Source organism: Strigops habroptila, chromosome 7 (genome assembly GCF_004027225.2).
Source record: "Strigops habroptila isolate Jane chromosome 7, bStrHab1.2.pri, whole genome shotgun sequence".
Classification (NCBI taxonomy): Eukaryota; Metazoa; Chordata; class Aves; order Psittaciformes; family Psittacidae; genus Strigops; species Strigops habroptila.
In genome coordinates, this window is record NC_044283.2 from 30,772,622 (window position 1) to 30,799,927 (window position 27,306).

The 27,306-nt window shown below is 37.0% G+C and overlaps 2 long non-coding RNA genes across 2 annotated transcripts; both read right to left on the bottom strand.

Annotated features, from left to right (window-relative positions):
- Positions 1 to 1,499: 1,499 nt before the first annotated feature.
- On the bottom strand, positions 1,500 to 27,306 carry LOC115610631. Its single transcript, XR_003992293.1, has 4 exons — positions 27,197 to 27,306; positions 20,823 to 20,826; positions 20,491 to 20,499; positions 1,500 to 1,511 (listed from the first exon to the last, which is right to left on the bottom strand). It is a non-coding gene; the product is annotated as an uncharacterized LOC115610631 (long non-coding RNA).
- On the bottom strand, positions 21,952 to 22,927 carry LOC115610632. Its single transcript, XR_003992294.1, has 2 exons — positions 22,868 to 22,927; positions 21,952 to 22,177 (listed from the first exon to the last, which is right to left on the bottom strand). It is a non-coding gene; the product is annotated as an uncharacterized LOC115610632 (long non-coding RNA).

Genomic DNA, 27,306 nt, shown 5'->3' on the forward strand with positions numbered 1-27,306 from the left:
CATTACACAGTAACAGTTTGTTAAGAAGAGAAAAAACCACTCCACAAATAAATAAATAAATAGATAAAAAGACATAAAAACTTAAAATCCTCTAAAGCGGATTGAAATTCCCTGAACTTAATGTCATTAAGTAACTAGGAATAACTTTCTATTTGAAAAATGTCATGATATTAATATAGAATAGCATGAGCAGATTTCTATTCTTATTTTATTCTCATTTCTTATTCATATAGTTTTTACTTTACTGACTTGCAGACTGGTAGTTTGCAAACAGCATCTAACTTTTCGAGATTCAACCTTTCAATCTGTTAACAGAGTCATTTTAATTAAAATGGTAATGCTTTCAATTGCCAGACTTCATTTTTAAGTTGAACACCATGTGCGTATTTTAAAGAAACTAAGAACTTTTTTGGTATCATTAGATTTGTATGGATTTCATCTATGAACTTTAATGAAAAATCTCAAATGAGAATCAGCGTATGATAGAAAAGCTAAAAATAATCAAAACCAGGTGCAATTCACATAAACTTCTCCACTTCGACAAGTTTTCTGACTGAAGGCTGTGGGAAGTTTTGTGTAGATAAGGTGAAAGGATAATAAAAGAGAAAACAAACTTCCCAACTCTGAAATATTATGTGTTATAGGCTGGATTTTAGAAGTCCTTAAAACATTTTAGATCAAATATTTTCATTGAAAAAGGCAAATTTATCTTTCTGTATGTTGTATTACATATTAGTATTTGGTAACTGGTATCTGGTGACCTCAGTTCTGTCAGAACACAGCAGAACACTCGCATTTTCTGCTAGCATAATTTTGGAATGAATTGCAAAAGTAAGAGAAAACTGGTGCTCAAAACCAGTGTCTACAGCATTCCCTTCATATTTCATCCCTATCAGAGACAGAAGAATACTTTGTGTTTAGCTGTTGCTGTGTCTCAGTTAAAAAGGTTAAAATCTACAAATAACAAAACCAAAAGTCCCAAGGCAGTATGCTTTCATTTGCTGACACAGACATGGGTTGGTTGCTTTGAGATATGTTGGTTTCTCTCCCATGTAAAACAACATGTGCATCTCATACTTACGCCCCCAAACATTGACGTCTCAACATTTGCATTTAAAATCCGACTTTTGCTGTATATTGCTTTTCATGGAGTTTATGTCTACAATGCCTGCTAACACAATGACAAAGAAACTCTTCCACTTTTCTGAAACCTTTCTCTGGAGCTCCTTAAAATATCCAAATATCCCAGAGCACATGATACTTATGCCTGTCGGGTGTTCATCATCCCTATTTCTACAAGGCACATTCTTTGCCTTCACCTCCTGTTCCACATTTGCTACAACATTCAACCATCCTTGCATGCACTGCTTTCTGCAGTACTGCTGGACTCACACATTGAAAATTTTGGGTTGTTTCCCCTCAAAAGCAGATTCTGGATAATACTACTGGAACTGTGGAATCACTTGTAGTTTCTGAAATTTTATTCTGCAGTGGAGTCACATTTCCAATCTCTTATCTACAATTATTATGCCTGGAAATTTATCTTCTTGCTGAAGGTTCAGCTGAGATGCCAGTGACTGCAGGGATTAGTGTTCTAATAAAATACTGTGAGTTGACACCATTATTTGTGACGACAGATGCCTGCAGTGAGATTGCCAGGTGAAGCTGAAGGACACATAGCCACGTGACTTTCATGTCTGAAAGTGTCTACATGTAGGGTAAGTCCATGCTTCATTTTCTGTCATTCAGGAGGAGGACTACAGACATTCTTCATTTAATACGTGTGTAATATACAGCTTACTGACATAACTGGCTAAAGCTTGCTAAAAAAGCAACCTTTCAGAAGACAGCTTAAATAATAATAATAATAATAATAATAAAAAAATGGTCAGGTGATAATGAAAACCTCAAATGCTGATTCTAACATTTCAAATAAAAATATTTTAATTTATTCGTTCAAGAGGAATTCCATTCCAGTTTCTTTTAACTTAATTAAAACACAGGGACAGAACAGAATGAAAATTTTATATTTGGTCAAATAATATATTTTCTCTATCAGGAATGTGCTATTCAATTTTATAAAGGAATTAACTTCAAGTAAACTCAGAGAAATATGTGCTGACATTTATATTCATGCAACAATGATGAAAATCTTTTATATGTTTAGCCCCATTTTAGTTCCCAGAACACCAATTTGGACTTCAGCTTGGACTGTGTATTTGCTTGATATATACTTGTTTAATGTCACCTAACAGATTGGATACTTCTTATAAACCCCAGACAGTATTACACAAACAGCTGAGATTTTATTATTACTGTTGAACTTCCATTATAACAGCAAATAAAACTGAAGTGCTGGGCTAGAACAGTCACTATTAAATTAGTAAGGTTTTAAAGCAATCCATTGTTGTATAATTATCCCACTCTCATCTCAGATTCTGCCCATTCTTTGCAAAGATGGTTTGGGTGGGTAACCCTGAGCTGCTAAGATGATAAAGGAGTCCATAACTTTTCCTCTCTGGGTAGCCTGGGCTCATCCTGGATGTGCTCCTGCACAACAGTTCCTCCAAAGTCAGTGTATTAGTAACATGAGATGCGACAGGTTGGCATAATATTAAGAAATAAACATACTCATCAGGAAAAGAGAAAAAAAAAAAAGAAAAAAAAAAGAAAAATAAAGGTCACCTAAAAGCTTTATGTTTATACTATGCAGCCTGACCACATCTTTTCTGAGCCTATTATAAGCATAAATAGATCCTTACCGAGACCCAGCTTTCTCCAGTTCTCAGTGTCAGGCTGGACAGCAGAGGCTCTTTTTTCAATTGTGAACTCAGAGATAACAATGCAGCCAGCTGGAAAAGGCAGCTCATACCTTTCAGCCCCCCTGCCTACAAGCACATGGTATGGTTTTGCCACATTCGGTTCACACTGCATAATTACATTATTGTTTTCAAGTATGAGGTAGTTTTCCACAGCTCTTCTATTCAGAAGCTAATTGTATGTTATAATAAAACTAATATAAAATACATATAGGTATCAATCAAACTAGCTTTGATGATTTTATCTCAAAAGTTAGTGAACACTTGGCCTAACCATTTGCATATATGCTAAAGCATGTACTCTCTTAGGGGGAGGGAAAGTCTTGGGAACCAAGACCAGTCTTTGAAAGATCAGTCTCAAAGAAGATCACAGAATAGATGGAATCCCTCAGAACTTGTACTTTTTAAATAAGCACATCTAATGTGAATGTAAATCAAAGACAAGCCATCGTTAATAAGAGCAAGTCTACTTACAACAGAGAAATGAAATGAAAAATGAGACTGACCAAGTATACAGTGTGCATTTTTAAAATATGTAATTCAAATGCTCCTCCTTCCTTCATAATGCAAGATTGGGACTTAAATGATGTTTCAAGTAGTAAGGTCTCTTGTAGAATTTTGTAGTATGAGTTTTTAAAACATGGAAAAGTTGTTAGTGAGACAGATGCATCAACACAATGACCCTGTTTTAATACAACTTCTGTTGAATTTGTTCAAAATTGATCGATAAGTGTTTCATTTATTTTTCTGGTATTCCGTATGAACAGGATTTTGTTAACAATTTGTGGCAGAAATCACATTCACCAATATTGAACAATTTCATTGATACACTTTTATTTTCAAAAGTCATAGAAAAGGTCACACAAGTTAACATTTGTTTTCTAAATGTCTCGAAAAAGTAAATCTATACTGGAAACAATTAGTTTTCAAACATGAAGTCCTTAAAATGGAACAGATTTAGGAAAAAGGTCTAAGCACTGTTTTTATGTCTGCTAAAACACAGTTCATACCTGTGAGAATGTTTTAACCCTTCCAATACTTTATAATTTTGTTGACTTTTTTTCAGAATTGTATTTATGTGGTCTGTAAAAGTGCCAGAACATCAGAAATTAACCTAATCATAATAGAAATTAATGCAACACTTTTTGACAAATAATGAAGCAAAAGAAGTGACAAGTACAACATTCTTCTTTTCCCTTTTTTTGTTTTTTACATGTATTACACTATTTCAAACATCATTGCAAAACAATGCTGTCAAGGGTGATATATTGTCCTTTACCATTCAGACTGTAACCATAGTAATTCATACTCTCCAAAACCTCCTTGCTTAAACAAGTAAAACAAACAGTAATAATCCTGAGATAGTGATTGATCAGGAGTTCTAAAATAGGTGTTAGCTACATAGAGAAACACATTTTCTGAGTTTGCTTACATGAAACATGGTGATCTGAATTGAATCTTTAATAATACAATCCCCTTCAAAAAACCTTGCCTGTCAGTTATGAGCTATAGAGCTAGAGAACTAGAACTGGAACCCATCTATTATGAAAAATTACTGAAGTAGCCTAATTAGGTTCTAGATCTATAAAATCAGCTACCTAACTCAATGGTGTGACAAAGATGGCAATATTATCAGAAACACACTATCAAGTAGTGTATTACTAATATTAACTAATTACTTTGAGATAACATATGTTTATCATAAATTTACAATACAAAAACTGACATGATGAATTGAAACTAGAAATTTACCAACTGTCCTCCAGTTCAAGATACTTCCATTTCCTGAAGCCCAGTAAAGCAGTACCTGGCATGTGAACCATCAGCAGTATTCAAACGCATTCACTGCCAAAGAGCATCTACTGACATCTGAATTGCCACATAAGGAACCTCTTTCCACTGCCCAGTTTGGATTTCACATTGGAATTGAGAAGGTCAGAGCTGAAATGCCATTACATGTCCTTTTCAGGAGAGGCTGAGCTATTGGCGCTTCCATTATGGAAGTTCTCAGAGTGAGTATCTTGATTTTTTAATAGTTTTGTGAAATATAAAGACTTCCAACAGCTTCTGAAGCTATCTAAACATTATGCAATTGTCTAGCACCTACACTGTTAACTATCAGCCTCTTATGCAATGTATTCTGCTATATTGCCCAAACAATCGGTTGTTTTATCTGGTTAGGCACAATTTCCACATCAGTTCTTCCAACAAATACAGCTATATACTTAGTGCTTACCTGGTGTAAAGGAAATAAAAGCCCCAAAAGGACAAACTCTATCCATACAATTATTTCTTATGTTTATTATTACAGTCCATTCATAACGCTTAAGAAAAACTTGGCAGGAGAAGAGATTTTCAAATTAAAGAATGAGGCACAATAGTTTACAAAGCTATTTTGCTTAAATATTGAAATGGTGATTTGACAACAGCTAAACTAGACTAACACAGCAAGTCAGAAATCACTAGTTTTCAGAAGAGCTGGCTCTCAGAGTGGGGACCGCTGAGAGATTCTTTCATGAGAGTTTCCAGTTATATGACACTGAAATTTGGTTTGACACAGCAAATAAAACCACACACATATATTTGGAACAGCATTACCCATAAGTTCCTTACTGTACTATTTAAAAAAACCCTCAAAACAAATAAAAAATGCAAAACAAAACCCCCATGCATTTAAAACACCTAGGACTCAAATATGAGGTACTGTCTATTAAGTGCACGCACTAACACATGCATTAAACATTACTTGCTTCAGAAGACCCTCTTTTGGAAACTGATTCATGCAGACATCAGCGAGAATCCAAATATATTACCTTATATTATCATTCAGACATCTTATCCATCCCACTAAGCATGCTTGTCACATACTGGAAGCAAATATCTTTGGCTGGGGTTGGCTCCTCACCATTCTGTGCGTAGGAAGAAGTGCCCTCAGATAAACAGTGTGCGGAGTACACCTGGAAACACCTTAGAGATAAGTTAATGAGAAACCTCTACAGTGCCATCTTGTGCTTTTTACGTATTGTACCACAGATATCAGTAAAATGGACTTTGGACAGATTACCTAGTGCTTCATCATAGTCTTTTTATACCCGGTTTTCCTGTTCCGCACTGGCCAAACATTTTAATGTTGTCCATGGCCACATTTTAAAAACTTTTCTTGTGCTATGTAATAAGCATAAATGAGCTGGCCTGCCTAGAAGTGATTTTTAGCAGATTCAAAACTTACTGTAAGAAGTGTTGTCTCCAGCATGCCTATTTTTGTTCCTTGATGAGCTATTCTTAATTCAAGTTGAAGTGAAATAAGAAGGTGAAAGGAAAAAAAAAATAATAAAATGAGTCAATGAAACACTGAAAAGTTTGGTTTAGGAAAATGACTTTAAAGATACAAGATCCTCTGGAGTGATGATGTTTCACATGGTGGAGATAGATCTTCATGACAGATCTGGAGCAGGTGTATTACTGCAGTAGGCATACTATCTTTCATGATTGTTAAAAAGTCATTCCACTGCCGGGCTTAATGGGTAGAAATATATTCTAAATATTGAACTGAAAGGCTGAAATCTTGACTCAGCTTCCTTTCACTCCTGAATATAGACGGTATTCCTCACAGTTCAGTTCAGCCTCAAAACAGCGATATTGAGTTGATTGATAAAGGAAATCTGGTGTTCCAGGTTCAGCCTTTCGGTAGAATTAAAACTGACCTGTACCAGATTACTTAGTGATACAAAATGCCTTCATTTGTGTCAATTCCCAGGCTGAGATCCTGGACTGGTTTATGGATATCCTTTGGGTTTCTTGCTTCAGTTATCACTCAGAGTTGTAAGGGGGTCTGAGCTCCTTGGAAAATCAAGATTGCAAAGTATCAACTGCCAGGAATCGACCAAGACAAATTAATTACCACTTCTGAAAATGTGTTCATTACTTTTTCTTGGTGTGATTACCATTTGGTCTTTGTTGGACATAAATATCAAAGCAGAACAAGTAAGAAGGTAGTAATACTGGCAGATAGAAACAGACATGACAAAAGTAACTTTTCATTTAGTCTATATAAGGGTATAGAGTTTCTGTATTTGCCAGCAGGGGTTGTTGGCCATACTTATAATTCACTAGATTTAGATAGTTATGTTTATTAGAAAGCTTTCCAATAAACAAAGAAGCTAATGGAAACAAAAAAAAAAAAAAAAAAAGTAACAGCTTATATTAATGTCAAGAAAACTAATTTTTACATTATAATTTGATATGACTGGTAATACTGTATAAGCAACTCAGTTAATCTGCTATTACAGAAGAAAAAGCCATCAGAAGCCAACTGCTTTTATCTCCGAGAAAGAGGTTCTTCAAAAGTCAGGGTTTTCTCAGCTCATACCATATGAACAGACTGCTGCTACAGCTAGCAACCTTGGCAATGCAAGCAAAATACTGGGTGGGAATGGACACTTGAAAGAATGAACCCTTTTCAAGCTTTCCTATGCAAGCAAGCAGTATGAAGGCTGACCCTAAGTGCTTTTTGGAAGGATTCATATTTACCATGAGAAAGAGATAGTTCAAAACCCTTGACAAAGGAGAAAAATTAATCACATCAGAGAAAAAAATAAAATAAAAATTGAAGATCAAGATCCTGTGTTGGAGGAGAAAAATTAGCTTTGGTCCAGTTCTTCAGGTGTAAAGTTGGTGTGTTATCAGCTTCTTTACATCACCTCAATCATAATTAAAATTATCACCAGGACAAAATGGATTTATTTTGGTGTGCATCAGCATTACTACTCAACTTTATGATAAAGTACTCAGTTCTTCCAATACTAAGATTCATCCCTATGTCGACTGCTGTGGAAATGTCTCCATTCAAAGTAACTTTGGGCATGGCTGGCAAGCTGCTAAAAAGCTGAAATACTTGCATTTATTCACTGACATGCTTTTTGAGGTATAAGTGTTACAGTCTACCTTCACCCACAATCTGTTGTGCTAATCATAGTTTTTTTTTCTGGGACTAATTTTATGAGACTAAAAGAATTTTATTGTTACAAAGAAGATGCATATTTTACTTAGCTCAGGGTGAAGGTGAGATACAGTGGCCTAGAGGTAGATCTATAGTATGGCTACAGAAAGGTAGCTCTGAGTATGGTTCATGCTCTCAGGCTGTGCCAGAACTCTAAAAATTCTTCTCTCTAATAGAACAGTTCTGTATCTGCATGAAAACAAAATGGTTTTCTGTACTTGCCCTAACCTGGACTTGGGAGGATGTGGGAAAGAAAAGAAACAGCCAGAAGTAATCCAGAAACATATTGATTCGAAGCTTTTAACTGAGGCTACTCATCCCACAGGTCACTGACAGACAGTGCTTTAGCTCAGAAGTTTGAAGAGCAGCCATGGGAAGCGGAGTCACCCTTATCACGGATTTGGAGAAAGATTTTTGCCTCTCTGAACTCACCTTCGCAATGTTAGCTAGACAAGGCCCGGTTACCCAAGCTCTCTAAAGGTAAAATCAGTCATCCTCTAAAGGAATGCCAAGCAGACAGCCTTCAAATACCACCTCCTCTGGCTCTCCGGATGCTGCCGTTTCAGAAAGATGTTATGAGAGATAGGTGGGTTTTATTTTGTTCAAAATAAATCATCAATGTGCTAATTGGTATGCTGGAACAAGAATCCCTGCCTACTGCAATGTAATGGATGGTGCTGGTAACAGAAATATGCCAATACTGGTGAGGCTGCTAGTTATGCAGGGGTGACTTTTTTAAAAGGATCATCAACTCAAGCTCTTTAAGGACACTGCCAGAGCTGTTTGAAAGTGAGAGCAAGCATTTTTTCTCCCATGATACTAGCATCAGTATGGTTTCAGTTTGTCCATTTCCCAAGGCTGAAAGGCTCAGATTCTGCAAAACGTAACCCATGTAACACACCTTATCAAATAAAGCATTTTATCAGCTAAAATATCTTATTGAATGTGACTCGCATGGTGATCAGAGGCAGAGGATACTACTGAAACTTTATTACCTACTGGTATTTAAAACTATTGGTCCAATAGATAAAAGCTTATTGTGCATGATGGAATGGAGTAATAACTTGTAACCTAGTTGTGCACTTTTCTAAAGCCACTGTAAATATTGGAACAGACTTATTCTGAATTTGGAAATATTAAAGAAATTCATGAAAAACACCCCAAATTTTTTTCATAATGGCTTTAAACAAATTATACATGCAAGAGAAAAGATCTCATTCTTCTCAGTTCCTGGACTAGAGACCTGAAAATGTCTATGACGCACAGCTAGCAGTTTTGGTTGTTGGTTTTTTGTTATATTTTTTTAAAATCAGAATTGAGTCTGCGTATAACAGAATGATCTGTATGCAGAGTATGCAGCTAACGACTGCTATTCACCACTGATAACACAGATGGATCTGCCGATTTAAGTTGTGAAACATATGGCTTTAGTAAGGAAGAAATGACAGCTGAGCTAAGTATCTTTGACAGAGTAACTCTAGAAAAAGAATAAAAAGTTGGTTGCTTTGAAAATTGCCTTGCTTTCTTCAAAGCCCACACTCTTCACTTCACCTTCTGTCATCTTAATATCCATGAGTTCTGTTTCATGTTAGAAGTTTTTCATGTCTCTGTACTTTTCAAAATTATATGAGATACATGGCCAGGAGCAACTGCCAGGATTAGCATTACTGAGCACAGAACATGCTATTTCTTTCAAGTTAGAGAAACCAGTTGCTTTTATTACATAAAAAACTGACCATGGATTATATCTCTCCTTCCATTACATTTAACCTTACTTTTAAAACTATTAGCAGTGTACAATTTCATAAGGTCCAACTTGTTTCCTTAATAGAAACCTTTCAACTGTTTCTGATTTTAAAAATTTTAAAAAGGCTTAGCTAGGACTAATTATACTTAGTCTCAGCAGTTGCTGAGCTATAGTTCTGGGGAAATAAATCTGACGCATGAATGTGGAACTTTTAGAATTCCTAGTTAGTTTTGATAGTCCTCTCAGACTGAAAATTAAGAAGAGATGCAACATCATGCTTAATTCTTTCTGTGCAATAAAGAGATCGGAAATTTTATACAAATCGTTTTCATTTAGGTTATCTGAAACACAGCAGATAGATAGAGTAGGTTTCCCTATTTCCACAGAGGCTGACATATATTCTGGTTCAATGCTACAGTAAGGTACTCATTCTTCACACTGTTGCTTATAAAATACGAGCAATTAAGGTTACAAACTAAAAATAGGAAAGAGCTGTGCCGTTGGATATCAGCTACATATGAGGCTTTAAAACCTAATGATGATTCTGGAACTTGTGAACAATAAGAAATAATTAGTAGCAGGATGTTCCCTAATGGGAGAAATATAGAAGGACTTCTGAGAAAGGTCAGTGACTAAAATGACACAAACATCTGGTTCTGTTTTCACACTTTCCTTTGTACAAATTCCTTACACAAATCCTGCACTTCTAGTATGTTGTCTCTGCTGCAGGTATATGATGGTTTCTGCTGTAATGTGAAGGACAAAAAGGCCTCATTACTCTAAGCAATATTATAAAACTAAAGAACTCAGTAGAACTACTTTTGTCTAATCTAGTACATCTGTGGATTTTAAGTACAGCTATCATCTAGATATCTATGACTAAATATAATAGCTATTAGAAATACTATTATAACCTGATCACAAATGAAAGATGACTAGTATTTTTCTTATTATTATTGAATCAGTCTTTTACAGTGTTTTGGATAGGATATAGGCATGTATCTTAGCAACCTTTTTAAAGAAGAGACATTTATTTTTATGGTTCACAATAAGCTTGTATTCAAGCTATAGAAGTTTGAGCCTCAGCCAACTATTAATTTGATGGAACTATTCTAGAAAGCCATTATAGTTTTGTGCTGGCTTCCTGAGATAAAGGGTTGCTCATTGTATTCACAGTGAATTATAGTGGTCCCAGAGGTATTTCAGCTCTAAATAAAGTCTTTCAAGACAAGGAACGCAGAAAGGCACTTGGTGTACCTTCTGTGTCTAGTTTAGAAGTGTGAAAATTGTCACTTCTGGTTTGGTACTAAAATCTCGACAAGAACCTAGACTGAAACCTCATAATTTCTTTAAGATTTTCCTACTAGAAGTAGCAGTTTTGGCTTATCTCAAAGGTAAGGCAACATGATGCTAGTGTGGCAGCTGAGCAAGCGTGTTAAAGCTGACATTGAGAAAAGACTGGTCTGTTTGAATGATCTTTTTTCCCCTTCATTACATTTTCTTATTCATGAAGGAATAACAGCTTCAAACTTCCCAAGAACTTCTCTTTGAACATCAAACCAGTAAGCAACATTGAAAAACCTATCTGTTTTGAGAAGGAATATTTGTGTAGGTCACTAAAGGCAGTTCCTGCCACAACAATGGCTGTATGAATAAACCTGTACCTCAATGAAATAAAAGTGCTGCAGTTAGGTTTTCAATGTTCTTATAAAGAAATACTGTGTTATATCACCCTAACAACTCACACCCAGTAATGAAATTCTAGCATCAGAAGATCTAATGTCAGGAAGGAGGGCGCATATTATGCCAGAAGTATTCTCCATGGGCTTTAAAATTTTAGATTTTGTTCACTTTCAATGGCATTAAAATTGTGTCCTATCCTGCTCTATGGGTGTGGGGGAAGCTGATCTTTTTCTCTGCACAGTTTGCATGAGAAACCACAGGACCTCCAGAGGTTGAGAAATGAAACAGTTAATTTTATTGTTAGCTTCCCTAAAACTGTACAAGCAGAACAAAAGTCTTGGCAAGTTCCTATTTTTATAAAAGATCCCAAGTAAAAGGAGAAAAGGAGAAACAGAGAAAGGAAAGAAAGAAAACAAGAAATAGGCTCACTACCCCGCAGATCCAGCAACATCTTCTCGGTCACCAGATGGAAAACCTTTCAGTTATAGTCCTTTTAGTCAATAATTCCTGACTGAGGTCCAGTGTAGAGGGGCACGCACCACTTGCCTGAAGGCCGGGTGCCTTTTTACAGCATCACTCCAGGAACCCTCCGTCAGGTGAGACTCGTCCTCAGGGCCACCAGGTAAACCCCAGACCACGTTGTGCCCTGGCAGGTGCTGCAGTGTCTGTGCCACTGTCTCCAAGCAGTTAGTTGCCCAGGCGGTTGATCTTTATTTCCTCAGGGCAGACAACACAGGAAAACATCCCCACACCTTCCTGAAGCACAATCCCTGCTCTGCTCCCCAACCAACAACAAACAGGTGCTCAGCCTCTCTCAGTTCCTTCAGTTCCTTCTATCTTTTGAGTTGAGACACACACAAAAAGGATCTCTTGACCATCACAAGTTTTTGCCAAGATTTTTTGCTGTTTCATCATACATGCGGGTTTTTTTGCAGTTGTGATCTTGATATAACACACTGGGCTGTTGTCATATAATTGGCATTGGCATAAATAAAATGCATTACATTTTTAGTATAGCAATTTTTATCTGTCATTGTTATAAGTAAGTAATCTATTTTCAGAAAAAAATGGTTTGTGTGTTTCACACACAATATGATAGTTCTCATTGTTACACTGGATGGATGCACCAGGTGAAATGAAATGCAGTGATGTGACCAGGACATTTTCTTCTGAAGATGTAATTCTTTGCAGCGTTTTCAGTCTTAACTGATTATTATTTACAGAGGTCTCCACAAACTATTTTTTTTAGATGCTACAACATATTCTATTTAGATTTTTGAGGAAACTTAAAACTCAAAATAACAGAAGAAGACTTATTTCAGAAACTACTGGAATTTACTGGACATTTCGAGAGCCTTAAAAGCAAACCTAACTTTGATACACAAGTATAAGCCTATTTGCTTAGCACTTGCATGAAGAACAATACTTCTTGGTACAGCAAAAGATATTGTTAACTAAGGAGAAACAACTTTAAAAGAACATATGTTATATATGTGTAGACAGTTGTCTGTTTGTACAATTATGTTACACACTTTTTCCATTTAGTTATATAACATGATTTTAAATATTTATTATAAACCCTTATGTAACTTAAAAACCAGTTTAACATGACTAAGAAAATCAAAGACTTAAGACTGGGCAACTATCACTGTTAAAACTTAGAAAATCATAGAAACACTAACAACAGTAACAGTTAAATAGAATAATTAAATGGCAATAGACTAGCCATACTATATTGAGTACATGCAATTCAAACAAAAAGAAGGGAGTGCAACTGGATTTTAACTTTAAAAAGAAAGACTAAAAACCTTGGAAATTCAATTTCTTGGCAGACAAGAAATATTCATCATATGCTGATCATTGTATGAGGTCCAATATGAGCCATGTAAAACCAGATCCAATTCAGCTCCAGAGAGAACAGTCAAAGCTAGGTAGAAAGTTAGAGCAGAAACTGATAAAAACAGAGCTGGAGGAAGACATTTTGGATCCTAGCACATGCCACACTCTTTTCATTATGCCTTGTCCAGCTTCTCCTATATTCACCTCTCTCCCTTTTGCTGTGGATTTGGCAATTCCTCATCCAAGATCATAGCAGCTGGTGGGAGTCAATCCTATATGATTCTTCTTATTATCCTTTTACATAAACTTTGCTGTATCTTTGTCTCAAGATTTCACATAGAATGGTAGATTCACAACATTTAAGGTCGCAGTAATCTCTAGAAAATAGTTTACACTGTGTAAATTAAACATGAAAATTCTCAGTAATTTTTAGCCTTAAACTTGCTAAGGTCTTCTGCAACTTACCCTTCCCCATAATCTATAACAGATAGATAGCCATTCTCAATGTATAGTTAATATTGAAGATGTGGCTGTCTCTATAAACATTTTTTGCAAGGTATGTCTTTCAGCAGCTTTCATTTGACAGTTAGTAAAAGTGAATGTTCCACAAAAAACAAATAATCAGGTTGTACAGACCATCTAGTAAAGTTAATGCCAGAAGGAAAAAAACATACTGTAGCACTTCGGCACAAAAGTCTTGAGAGCTTGATTATATGTTTAGTGACACTACAAAAATGCCTTTATTCATTACTGTAATGTTCCTGAACATGTGTCATTTGAGACCTACAATAAGTATTCCTTGTATTTGTGAAAATTGAGCTGTAAATCTGAAGAAACAGCTGCCATTAAAACCAAGATGGCTGTATTATAAGCCATCAAGACTTAAAAGGATTACAGTTAGAAGGTTAAATTCAATGTCATTCTTTTTTTCAGTCATGAATCGTAAAATTCATTCTGTTTGCTAGAAACCAAAAGCAATTCAAAGCTAGAATGAAATATGTATTAAGAGGGGAGGGGGGAGAAGGATGATAATTAATTTTGAAAACAAGAATGTAATTTCTGATTGCAGCAATAAAGATCAATGAAAGTTGTCCTTGGCTATTAAATAAAGCCAACAGTTGTACACTGTTATCACAGTACCACTTTATTTCTGAGATACTACCTACTCTGAAAATTGCAGTGCTCTGCTACCTGTCAGAGACTGTGAATGTAAGGAACATTGAACATTTCTGAAACCTGCTCTATGGTTTGTGAATTTTTCTAGTGGGGTCATAGACAGTCGATATTGAGAAATATTTGCTCTGGGTGGAGCACATCTTGTAACAGGACTAAAATAGCATGGCTTGTTTTAATCAAGCAAATGCGGCCTATGGAGGAAAACTGTGTATAAATAGAGCAGAGAGAAAACAATAGTGAGGGGGGGAAAAAAACCTCGAGCTAAAGAACAAGTGTTGAGACAAGAAGAAGTGGATATAAAGTGGTTCTGAACACGTTTAGATTATAAATTGGAAAATTCTTAGTTAGAGTAACAGGAGCATAACTCAATTGCTTTTAAAATGGGTCACTCATGAAGGAGTAATACGGGAACAGCAAGGGGGCTATTCTGAATACCCAGCAGGTTGTTTGAATGGTTTCCATGCCCTCATGCCCCAGCCCATTTTTCTACATTTCTACTGATCCCAGTAGTTTTTGTGTTATGTCCATTTGTAAGGATTTCAAAAACATTTTATAAGTATAGAGTACTCTGAATCTCAACCATTCCTAAAAGATAAAATGTACAACTTGTGCTTAAAATTTATTCACATTTAAAATCTAAGCACATTGCTAGGATTGAACTAATTGTGTTTAATCAATCATATTCCCCTCCTGGGATAAAAGAAATTGCTCTTGTGAAAAAAGCCTTCAGTGTATCCAACCCTTACCCACACTACTGTTTCTATCTCACAGTAAAATAATTGTTGTTTCATGATCTATTCTCTGCTACTGTACTAAATGCTTACTATTTGCTGCAGAAACACCTGATTTTTGAAGGCACAAGGCATTCAGAGACTAGACTGATCACAACTACTCACATTTTGCTACAGTTTACGTTAAACTGCTATGTAAAACAAACTCCATAGGAATCCTGAAAGCAAGGAGCAGAATCCAGGACTGACCATCATGTCCTTACCATCAGGGTTTCTGCAGTCACCTATATTCCTGGTTGCAGAGGTGAGGAAAGGCTCAGGCACACAAGGAAGTCCTGACCCTCCTAAAAGGTTGCAGTCATTGTGTCTGAAGTGTTCTGCCCCACCATTCAGACCAGTAGAGATTTCAACTCTGAATCCCAGTTTCACAACTATCCCTCACTGCTGCGTTTGATTAGACACCACAGTCCAAGAAAGAAACAAGATTTCCATCTCTTTAACATTTCCTAGAATTTGATTTAAGCATTCTTTTCTCAATTCCGTGGTTATCCTGAATGCCATTGCTAGGGTCTGGTTGAAATTTTGCATCTACTTCTTAGGCAATCTGAAAATGGCTATTAAGGATTGGTCTCTAATGTCTGCTTGGTTATATTCATATCAAAATCTGTTTTACACAGTTTATTTTCCATTTAGTGAACTCATTAAAAACTTGGGGAGAAAAAGTTTCCTCAAATATTCCTCTAAATATTTATCAAAGGGAGAGACTGTATAAGTATTGCAACACCATGAACAAGAAGTGCTGTTTGGTTACAAATAGAGTTTAAGACAGAAGTAGGAAGCATTTTGAACACCATAACACTATAAGCAAAAAGGGAAGACATGGAAAGTACCCACAAAGAACTGAACCACCAATAGCCAGAAGAGACAGGGCTGAAGAAAACAAGGTCAGTTCTTTTTCACTCATATCTGTTTCAGGAATTATAGCTGTGTTCAAATCAGTGTTAAAGGTGACACATGATGATTCCAAAAACCAGCTTTTCATGGAATTGGATTGATAGGAATGACCAGAAGTTTGAATGGGCCTTGAATCCATAGCATCATATGAGAAGGATAGACAACAAAATGGAAGAGTTTAGTAACATCTGTATCTCATTTTGAGCCATAGAATTGGAGAAGAAAATTTAGGAATCTGGTAGTTGTACGTGCTTAGTGTAAGTAAAGAAGTGATATATGCTTGGGATATTATATACAGGCAGAGGGACTGGAGCAGAGCAGAATGTACTGATACATTAAATAGTTGCATTTCTATTGGGTTTTAAATGCCATTGGTTGTTTCCCAAATATAATTTTGGAAAAGGCTTATATCACATTTTATTTTGTTTCAGTCACTAGGGCATTAAAATGTGACAGTGTGTAAGCTTAGGCAGCAACGGTTTTATGAGCAGACTAGCAAACATTAAAAATGCTGACATATACAATATTATCTCAGGTTGTAGTGTCAAAAGAATACAGACTTATCGCAAGAAAAAAAAAATAAAAATAATTGAGACAAGCTTGCTTATATATCTAACAATGCTGTAAATTATTCTAGTGCTCTTGAAACATACCAAGCTAGAAAAGAGGAAGGCTAGAGATATTTTTTAATCCCAAATAAGATACAGCATGGGCAATAGCACAGCTTCTTCCAGACAACCTACCAGCTTGTGGCTGAGTAACCCAAACTGTACCAGAAAGGAATAGTGGGCAATGCTAGCCAGGACATCAAATCTGGTTGTATTGCAAGCATATTAGATTGCACTCTAAGCCCCAGTTCTTTGGTGAAGGGCAGATGAAAGCTCTTTTGTCTTCCAGTACTATGCAGTCTGAAACTTAAATCTATTGTGTTTAAAATAAGAACTTTAAGGGTTTTACACACCTTTAAGTCACTGAAGTCTGTCTCTGTTCCTTACCTGAAGTGACATATCCAATATTTAGATTAAGTAGTTAATATTTAAACACAATTTCCACAAGTTTCGTAGTGTCTTTACAAAAATCTTCCTTCTAACTATTCCCCTAAAGCCATACAACAAACCTTCATAAACCACACATGAGATTGACAAGGTTTTCTCTAGCGATGATGGTCAAACAACTTATGCCTGTAATCTGAAGTAACACTGGTGTAAGATTTCTGTAACACTCTTGTTGGTGGTTTTTTTTCTATTATTTCTAATTTTCTTCTGTGGTTGCATGAGCCTTAATGCAATCTGATTTTCTTCATGTTCTGATCAATGCTCTTCCACAGTTTTCCAAACCCATTCTGGTTCTCAGACTTTGTGCTTTGCCTAAGATCCATGTTTTAAAAAAGGTAGAAGGGATGCAGTCAGACAAGACGGGGACAGCATTAGCATAGATCGCTCACACAAGCAGTTGTACAAATTCTATGATCATGTTCATTTTGGTCCTGCCCCTTCTTTCACCTTTTTATCCCATTAAATGCTAAATCATTAGCAGTGAAGGCAAGGAGTAAAGAAAAACAAAAAGGACAAAAGATGGCCAGCACTATACCTGGCAAACAGCTGCTGTACTGATACTATTTACAGGATGTTCATACACGGAGCTTACTTTCTGCAGGAAGGAGACATTAACATTAAAGGTTATTTTTTAGATCATTCTTAAAAACAAGCTGGGGGTGGGGGGGGAAGTAAGCTCTTTCCTACATTTGCAAGAATAGATACAACAGAACAACCAGCAACCTAAGGTACAGGGTTTACCTTTGTGAACATGACATTCTTCAGTGAAAATAAATTGATGAATTAAAATAATCTCCTTTATGAAAAGGAGACTGTGGTAGGGTTATGATAGAGTTGGCAGTAGTAGGGCTAGAAAAACACCTCCACCCTAACATATTTATTCAAACGTTCATATTAACTAAGCTTAAATGTCTATTTTAAATACTATGTGCTTATTCCTTTCATTTCTTATGCTTGGAAAATGGGTGAAGATTATTAGATCAAATTATTCTCAAAGTTCTGTTTTAATGTTACCTTGGCGTAATAGTAATGAAAAACAGCCTCAGAAGCCAATTACTGTTATCACAGCATGAGAAGAAAATATTTTTAAGTGTTGATGCAGAGAAGTACTGAGGCTTGGTATAATAACTTTTATAAAAGCAGATATTTTGCCTTTATTTTAAAATGGAAATTTCATATAGTACTATAATTATACTCCTAGAGATTTAGTACTATTTTAATAAAAATGAGAATCTCAAATACGAAAAAAGAGCCCATAAGAAGCAGATAAAGTTCTGAGAAGGAGAAAGTTGGAGAGCGGCCAGTGTTGTGATCATACAACATTATTATTCAACAGAAAACTTAAATTCAGCACATCAGCAATAATGAGGTAATTTGTAAGCCTAAAAGTATAAATAAAAATAAAAGTATTTTTTTACTATTATTTACTACAATTACTAGACCATGTTTTGCATTTGGGAACTATATGTAACATGTAGAAAATCAGTGGATGAACCAGAGACATTCTAAGAAAAAAATAAATTTTCATATGTTTTACAGATACCTTCAAGAACATTAGTAGAAAGAGCTAGCAGTAGTAATAAGCCATGGTTTAATCTGTTTATCTTTCATTTTCCATGGGAAGCAATGACAAATAATAGGTGTTTATGAACATCATAATAATGTATTTCTAGTTTCTAACTACTTCTATGTTTATGTTCACTTACATTAATGAATACATGGCCTAGAAAATTTTCAATTATTTCAGGTCAAAAGAGTTCATAGGGTGTTCTGAACTACAAAAGGGAGGTATTTCTGAGGTACCTCTGGGTGAGATGCACACTATACATACATACTGCTCAATGTAAAAAAAAACATACCCCCTTACCATCTCTGGAATCAGGCTATAGAGTACCACTCCTACAGTATTGGAACCACTGATGGGAATGGCAAAAGTCTAACTGATTTTGAGAGAATAGCATCTCATACTTAGTTTTCATTGCACACATCTGGAAAAGCAGTGTTTGAGTTTGCTGGGAAAAGGTGCAAAAATATCCCACTATACAGAATTAAAGTAGCATCCTATTCTCTAGTCAGTTTTTGGGTGAAAAACAGAAGCGATTCTATGTTCTTCCTTCCTTACTGGAAATTCATTCTTGCATTTTTGAGATGAATTGTACATGTGACATACATTAGCCTAATAACTTGAAATCTGAGGTCACCAGCTAACACTAAAAAAGTGTTACTGTTTCTATTTCAGTTGGACTGAACCCTTCATTCCAGGGACTCTGTTTAGATTAAACGTTTATTAGAAGGATTTATATTCAGGCTTATGAATGTTAATTTACCTTTATACCAAACTTACCACAGCAGTATCTGCATCATGGACTAATTTAAATTGTCACCAAAAAAGGATCTTAGTGTATCACTTTCCTACCTCTCTGCTTTCTGTAAGGAAATGGGTACATCTGGCTTGCTTTTTTCTTTGCATCTGCAAAGTATGTAAACCATTCAGTTCTCACATTTCTTGTTCCATACTTGACAGTGTTTCATGTTTTAAACACCAAATACTTCAACAAGTACTTTGTGTGCTTGCAGCTTTGTAAATTTAATCCCTCACATGCTAAACTCATTGCTCTATTGAAGTTAGTTAGCGACTGAATTAATTAATTCATCAGCTATTAAAATGCTTATGTCTGGAATGTTTGTTTCATGACTCAGATATTTCTTTTTAATGCAACATGCAGTTCTAATGCAAGGCGTGAGTAGTCTAGATAAAAAGAGATAGGATGGGGGATGTTGCTGGATGTTACATTAAGTTTAAAAAAAAATCTTAATTAAAGTTCAGCATTAAAGTTTGCTTGACAGTACTTTGGCAAGGCTGTGCAGTTCCCTGAAGAAGAGAGCAGGAGCAAGTTCTTACTCTGTAACCACTTCTAAGACAAATTTGTGCCAGTACACAATCACATGTAATGTCCTCCTGGCAGTTACACAGTGTGATAAATAGTAATATCGGATTACAACAGTTGAATCTGCTAATAAAAATGAAGACAGAAACGAAAAGTAAACTTGGAGAAAGGTATATGAAAAAGCAAAACCTCCAAAGCAGCACTTCACTCAGCACAGCTGCTTGGGCAGCCGAGCAGCAGATCTTATCACTTAGACTTAGACTTCTGATCTTCCAATGGAAGCTATCCAGTGAATTCAGCTATAACCCTATGTCCTTGAAAAAGTAACTATTGCCTTTTTGCTACATATAAAAATAATAGTTCTGGTAAACACTTCAACTGAAGTAGTCTTTAGATATATGAGGTGTCATACAATTTGTACTGCACTACTGGTTACAGGCATAATGATAAAAAATGGAATAGTGGTCTATTTAGGCCACTTTCTTAATTAAGAAGTTGACCATTGGGAACTTACCTTTAATTAAGCACACTGAATACTGCATTGACCTCATTGTATGCTGTTGTAAAGTGCAAATGAGTATCCTAAAGGTGGGATTCACCTGGTTGGACTTGGCTATTCTTAAGCAAAGTACCCTGATTCATAGAACTCGTTAAAAACTCATCAACAAAGTTTTACGTTGACAAGCAGGTATTCTTTATTTTTTGGTAATTCAGAAAAATCTATCTGCCACTGTTGTCCAGGATAATTTCCCTTTTTAATTGTCCCAATTTGATTCCTATTTTCAGTTTTAGGGTTGTTTTTCAAACATAATTGACATTGCTTATTTACCAATTGAACTGGTGTATATAAAATCCTACTCACAATTCTTCGATCTAAATATTTATATAATGAATTTGCTCCCCAATGTGTCTTATTATGTTCTTCTTTTACTACTCTCCATAATTGGCTACATGGAATTACAATTCATCTGTCTTGTATTTGGACCCAACCTGCTTTATTTTCCTTACCTTCCAAATCCTCCATTAATTTTCTATCCTCTTTTGAATGTTCAGGTTTTGTTTGTTTGGTTACCAATTTACCATCAGGAATCAAGGTCACAATTTCAGCCTGTTCGCCAGCACATTTAACCTCATAATCGGCCAAATTATTTCCAATTTCTTGTTCAGTGTTACCTCTCTGGTGTCCTTTGCAATGCATGATTGCCACTTCTTTAGGTAATCGCACGACTTCCAGTAATTGCAAGATTTCTGTCGCATGTTTAATTTGTTTTCCTTGTGTGTCCAGAAGTCCTTGTTATTTCCGAATAGCACCATGTGCATGAACTACACCAAAAGCATACTTAGAGTCAGTCCATATATTTATTTGTCCGTCTTTTGCCACTTCCAATGCTCTGATCAGAGCTATTATTTCAGCCTTTTGTGCTGATGTATTACTAGGCAAAGGCTTTGCTTCTATCACTTGTGAAGTTGTGTTTACAGCATACCCTGCTTTTCGTTTACCATTTCTTATGAAGCTACTGCCATCGGTAAACCAGGAATCTGCATTTTCCAAAGGTTTTTTCTTTTACATCTGGTTGACTGGAGTATACAGTTTTTATTGTGGCCAGTCATGAGTTATTGGTTCAGTGGAAGTCTCCTGGAGGAAGGATGCTGGGTTCACAACATTAGTTACCACAATTTCAATATCATCTTGTTCCACAAGAGTGCCTGATACTTTAGAAAACATGATGGGGACAAACAATGAGTCCCTTTTTGCTCTAAAACTGCTGATGCAGTGTGTGATACCAACACAGTGATTTTCTGTCCCAGGGTAAATTTGCGAGCTTCTCGAATGTTAGTGGTGACTACGGCCACTGCCCTGAGGCATCCTGGCCATCCTTTGCTCACCTCATCCAATTGTTTTGAGAAATATGCCACTGCCCTTTTATAGGGTCCTATCTTTTGAGCCAAGACCCCTAAGGCCACTCCCTGTTTTTCATAGGAGTATAGTCAAAAAGGCTCAGTCACATCTGGGAGCCCCAGAGCTGGAGCTCTCATGAGTTCTATTTTTCAGACGTTTAAACACCTCCTCAGCTTGATCAGTCCATTTCAGAAAAGATGGATTTCCTTTCAATAGTTCATACAAGGGTCTTACCAGAATACCATAATCGTGAATCCAAAGTCGGCACCATCCTGTCATTCCCAGGAATGTCCGAAGGTCTTTAACTGTAGATCTCCGTGGTGTCTGACAAATAGCTTCCTTCCGAGCTGTTCCAAGTCCTCACAGCTGTCCTGTTATTTCGTATCCTAGATAAGATACTCGAGTCTGGATTAACTGAGCCTTTTGTTTGGACACTCGATATCCACTCAATCCTAAGAAATTCAACAGTTCAACAGTCCACAGAATACATTCCTCTTTAGTTTCAGTAGCAATTAACAAATCATCAACATACTGCAGCAGGGTTCCTGTTTGAGTAGGTGCCTTCCAAGACTCCAGAGGTGCCAGTTGATTTCCGAAGATTGTTGGACTATTTTTAAATCCTTGAGGTGACACTGTCCAAGTTAATTGGTTTTTTCTACCTGTGTCAGGGTTTTCCCATTCAAAGGCAAATAAATTTTGACTTTCTTTTGCTAGAGACAGGCAGAAAAATGCATTCTTTAAATCCAATACAGTAAATAACTTTTGATTATTATTTAATTTGGTTAACAGGGTATAAGGATTAGCTACTACTGGATAAATATCTTCCACAATCTTATTGATCACCCTCAAATCTTGAACTAACCTGTAACTTTTCCCATCTGGTTTTTTTTTCACTGGTAAAATAGGGGTATTATATTCTGATTCGCATTCAAGCAACAATCCATATTTTAAAAATTTATCTATGATTCCTTTGATTCCCTTCCAATCCTCTAATTTTAAGGGATATTGTTTTATCCGAACTAGATGGGCCCCCCTTTTTATTTCGACCTTGACAGGCAAAGCATTTTTCACCTTACCTGAAACTTCAGATGCCCATACTCCCAGATATACCTGATTAAAGATTTCTTCTAGGTCAGGGGAGTTCTCTTTTTCATCTTTCTGATGGATTAAACTTAAAATTTCAATTAATTGCTCATTCTTTACTTTTAACTCCATTTCCCCTTCTTTAAACATTATAATTGTTTCCAAATGTTCGAACAGATCTCATCCCAATAAAGGTTTTGGAGAGTTTGGCATATACAGAAATTTATGTATTCCTATTTGTTTCCCTAATTTATATTCTAAAGATTTCAAAAAGAATGCTTTTTCTTGGCAGCCAGTAGCTCCCACAACTGTAATGGAATCACACTCTGATTTAACACTGAATAGGTTGCTCCTGTCACTGGAGCCACCTGTAGATTCTTTAGCTTAGGGCAATCTCGCTTCCAATGTCCAATTTCCCTACAGTATGCACACTGACCCGGACCCAAAGGAGAAGAATTTACTCCTCCACCCCTGCCTGACATTCCTCTTCTGCCTCTGCCTCATCCTCTCATATTAGTCCCTCTACTGTTTTCTACTTGTCCCAAATCTGGCACAGTAGCCACGGCTATGGCACGACTCAGCTTTTCTTCTCTACCTGTTCCCAATTTCTATACGCTTTCCATGCTCCTTCTATCAACTTTTCTATATCATGATTATCTGGTTCTTTAAACTGCTGAAGCTTCTTTCTAATATCTTCTGATGGTTGCCCTAAAATAGATTGGCTATTTGGTGCTTCCCTTCCTCTGAGGAGGGATCTAATGTGGTGAAATTTTCACATTGATGCTCTCAACCTATCCAAAAACTCAGTCGGTGTTTTGGCTTGCCCTTGTTTTATAACAAATACGGCTGACCAATTTACTGGTTTAGGACCACTCTGCCTGCTAATGCTCCTGCAGTAATCTGAGCACTCACATGAGTGCGGGCAGTTTTTAACACCAGCTGTTGGGTTTTTTTTTAGCATTTCAGTTAAAACATCCAGCATTACATCTATAGCTCCCCAGTCAGGATCTTGGCTTTTAACAATCAACTCAAACCTTTTTGCCACTCCTATTGGATCATCTCGATAGTCTTTCACAGCTAACTTCCAAGCATCTAGATTTCCCATTGAGAAATTCACTTTCATTCTTGTCTGACCCTCTGGTCCCATTGCCTGCCTTAAAGGTGCCTGAGTTACCGGTCCTGGTTTACTACAAATGCATGCAGCAATTAGGGTAACATTTTCAGATCCTCCTGCTCAGTTGTCAGCAACAGCAATCCCCTCCTTCTCGTCAGTATCAGAAGGATTCAAGGCAGGGGACACTCCTCTCGGAGGTCTCAGTAATACGTAATCTTCTACCCTATCTTCCTCCTTTTTCCTTAATTTTAAACACATTTCTCCAATATCACAACCCAAAAAACACCTCTCCAACTTAGGTTTCTGTTGCCTTCAATTTTTTTATTTTTTTTTTTTCCTTTGTCCCTTTCCAAATCTAAAATTAAGGATCTGGCAGAACTCTCTTGATTCCTCATTCCTTCTGCCACTCTTGCTGGTTTCTTAATGTGAAAAACATATCTGCATACATTACTTTGCTCTGTTGATATCCCATTATTAATTTTACACACACTCACAAGGGATCCCACAAACACACTTCACACAACTGCAATACCTAGAATACAAACAAAATCCAATTAGACAAACAACTATTAATGACACAATCACAACATACAGTACAGCCTTAACCATATCATATCATCAATACCAAAATCGTTACCGTGATAATCTGCAAAACTAGGTCAAACAGCTGCAAGTCACAAATAACATTAATTGTTATGCTTTACCAATGTTTTCTTGTTTACTGATCTGCCCGGAGATCTCCTGATCTCTTTCCAATGACTCAGAATACAGACCAATGGGCTCTTTTTAATATTTCCCCACCTTGTTGATCTCCCATTAGGATTATTCTGTATTCCCAAGTTTATATTAATTTCCACTTTATCCCCCAATGTATATCATATTGACGCTAGCAGCCGGGTATACGCCTCTACCTACGCAGCTTCTGCACGGTTTACAGGAGGCACCAAATGGGTAGCTCTTAGGGTACTCTATTGCAGAATACCCCCACCACAGCTAGGGTAGCTCATAGGGAGCTTTATTACCAAAACACCCCCACCACAGCTGTCCCCAGTTAGCTCATAGGGCATTCTAATATAGAGTCCCCCCACCACAGCTAACATCCTGTAAGAGCTCTTTTCCTTTACCGTTACACCTATATAATATAGTTCATAAAGAATACCTTATAAAAGATGGTCCTTGTCTGCTCCTGCAGTGATCTGAATGAGTCGAGGGGTCCCTCCAAGAAAATTCCCTGGGGTACCCAAGGGAGCCCTGTTCTCAGCGGGTCCTGCAGCCGAGCAGAGAGGGTCCCATCTGGGGTGCCAAATTGATTTGTAGAACTCGTTAAAAACTTGTCAACAAAGTCTTAAGTTGACAAGCAGGTATTCTTTATTGCGGCGCCGGAGAACACGGGGGATAGCTCCTCCTAGCATGTTCTGTCCGAGCACCAATCAAACCGTGATTATATTGTCGTTAGCCATACATATTCATTATATTGTATAGATATTCATGAAGTTGTTTATACATGACATCACATTCCTAGAACATTCTTCCTGCATGCGCACTTTATTATGGTAGTGGTCTTTGGTGGTCGTTTCTTCATCATCTTCCTATTTATCACATTATCTTTTCCTTGAATTCTTGTTCTGGTAGTCTTTGAGGTCTGCGCAGGAGATAAATGCTTACGCCAGTTTAATTAGTTCGGTAACACTGCTGACATAAGTGAGTGATTTCTTCTCGTTCTTCTACTTATCAGTGAACTTAGCTACAGTACATCCTGAATATCTGCTAGTTTCAGACACTCGTTATCTACAGCCCTTATTTTGCTTGCAATAAATTTTATACGAAGGTCATAAGGTTCTAAAATGATGTCAGCTACAATGATTTATCTTATACAATGATCCTTATTATGTTCTTTTGGTTGGGCTTTTTAGGTTTGCAAAGTTTTGTTGTTACGTACAAAGCCACCAAGCTTAATATTACTTAAAACTGAATTTTTTTTATTTACTATTTTGGACTTCCTCGTCTCATACTCTCATCTTGTGAGGGTGCTATGGCTGCTATGTCTCATATTTGATGCTAGTTCAACCTTAATTATACATGAATTCATGTTCAATTTTCTAATAAACTCTAATGAAAAAATTACGCTGAGACTGTCTTCAGCTTCGGATTGGAAACTCTCATACTTTGTATCACTAATGAATTACATTCTTAAATTTATTATTATAGAATCACAGAATCATAGAATAGTTAGGGTTGGAAAGGACCTTAAGATCATCTAGTTCCAACCCCCCCTGACATGGGCTCGCACTAAACTATGTCGCCCAAGGCTCTGTCCAACCTGGCCTTGAACACTGCCAGGGATGGAGCATTCACAACTTCCTTGGGCATCCCATTCCAGTGCCTCACCACCCTCACAGTAAAGAACTTCTTCCTTATATCTAACCTGAACTTCCCCTGTTTAAGTTTGAAGCCATTACCCCTTGTCCTACCACTACAGTCCCTAAGGAAAAGTGCCTCTCCAGAATCCTTATAGGCCCCCTTCAGATACTGGAAGGCTGCTATGAGGTCTCCACACAGCCTTCTCTTCTCCAGGCTGAACAGTCCCAACTTTCTCAGCCTGTCTTCATATGGGAGGTGCTCCAGCCCCCTTATCATCCTCGTGGCCCTCCTCTGGACTCGCTCCAGCAGCTCCATGTCCTTTTTATGTTGAGGATGCCAGAACTGTACACAATACTCCAAGTGAAGCCTCACAAGAGCAGAGTAGAGGGGCAGGATCACCTCCTTTGACCTGCTGGTCACGCTTCTTTTGGTGCAGCCCAGGATATGGTTGGCTTTCTGGGCTGCAAGCACACACTGCCAGCTCATGTTAAGCTTCTCATCAACCAACACCCTCAAGTCCTTCTCCACAGGGCTGCTCTGAATCTCTTCTCCACCCAACCTGTAGCTGTGCCTGGGATTGCCCTCACCCAGGTGTAGGAGCTTGCACTTGGCTTGGTTAAACTTCATAAGGTTGGCATCGGCCCACCTCACAAGCGTGTCAATGTCCCTCTGGATGGCATCCCTTACCTCCAGTGTATCAATCAAACCACACAGCTTGGTGTCATTGGCAAACTTGCTGAGGGCGCACTCAATCCCACTATCCATGTCGCCGACAAAGATGTTGAACAGGACCGGTCCCAACACCGATCCCTGAGGGACACCACTCATTACTGTTTTCCAACTGGACATCGAGCCGTTTACCACAATTCTTTGCGTGCGGCCTTCGAGCCAGTTCTTTATCCACTGAGTGGTCCATCTATCAAATTGATGTCTCTCCAATCTAGAGACAAGGATGTC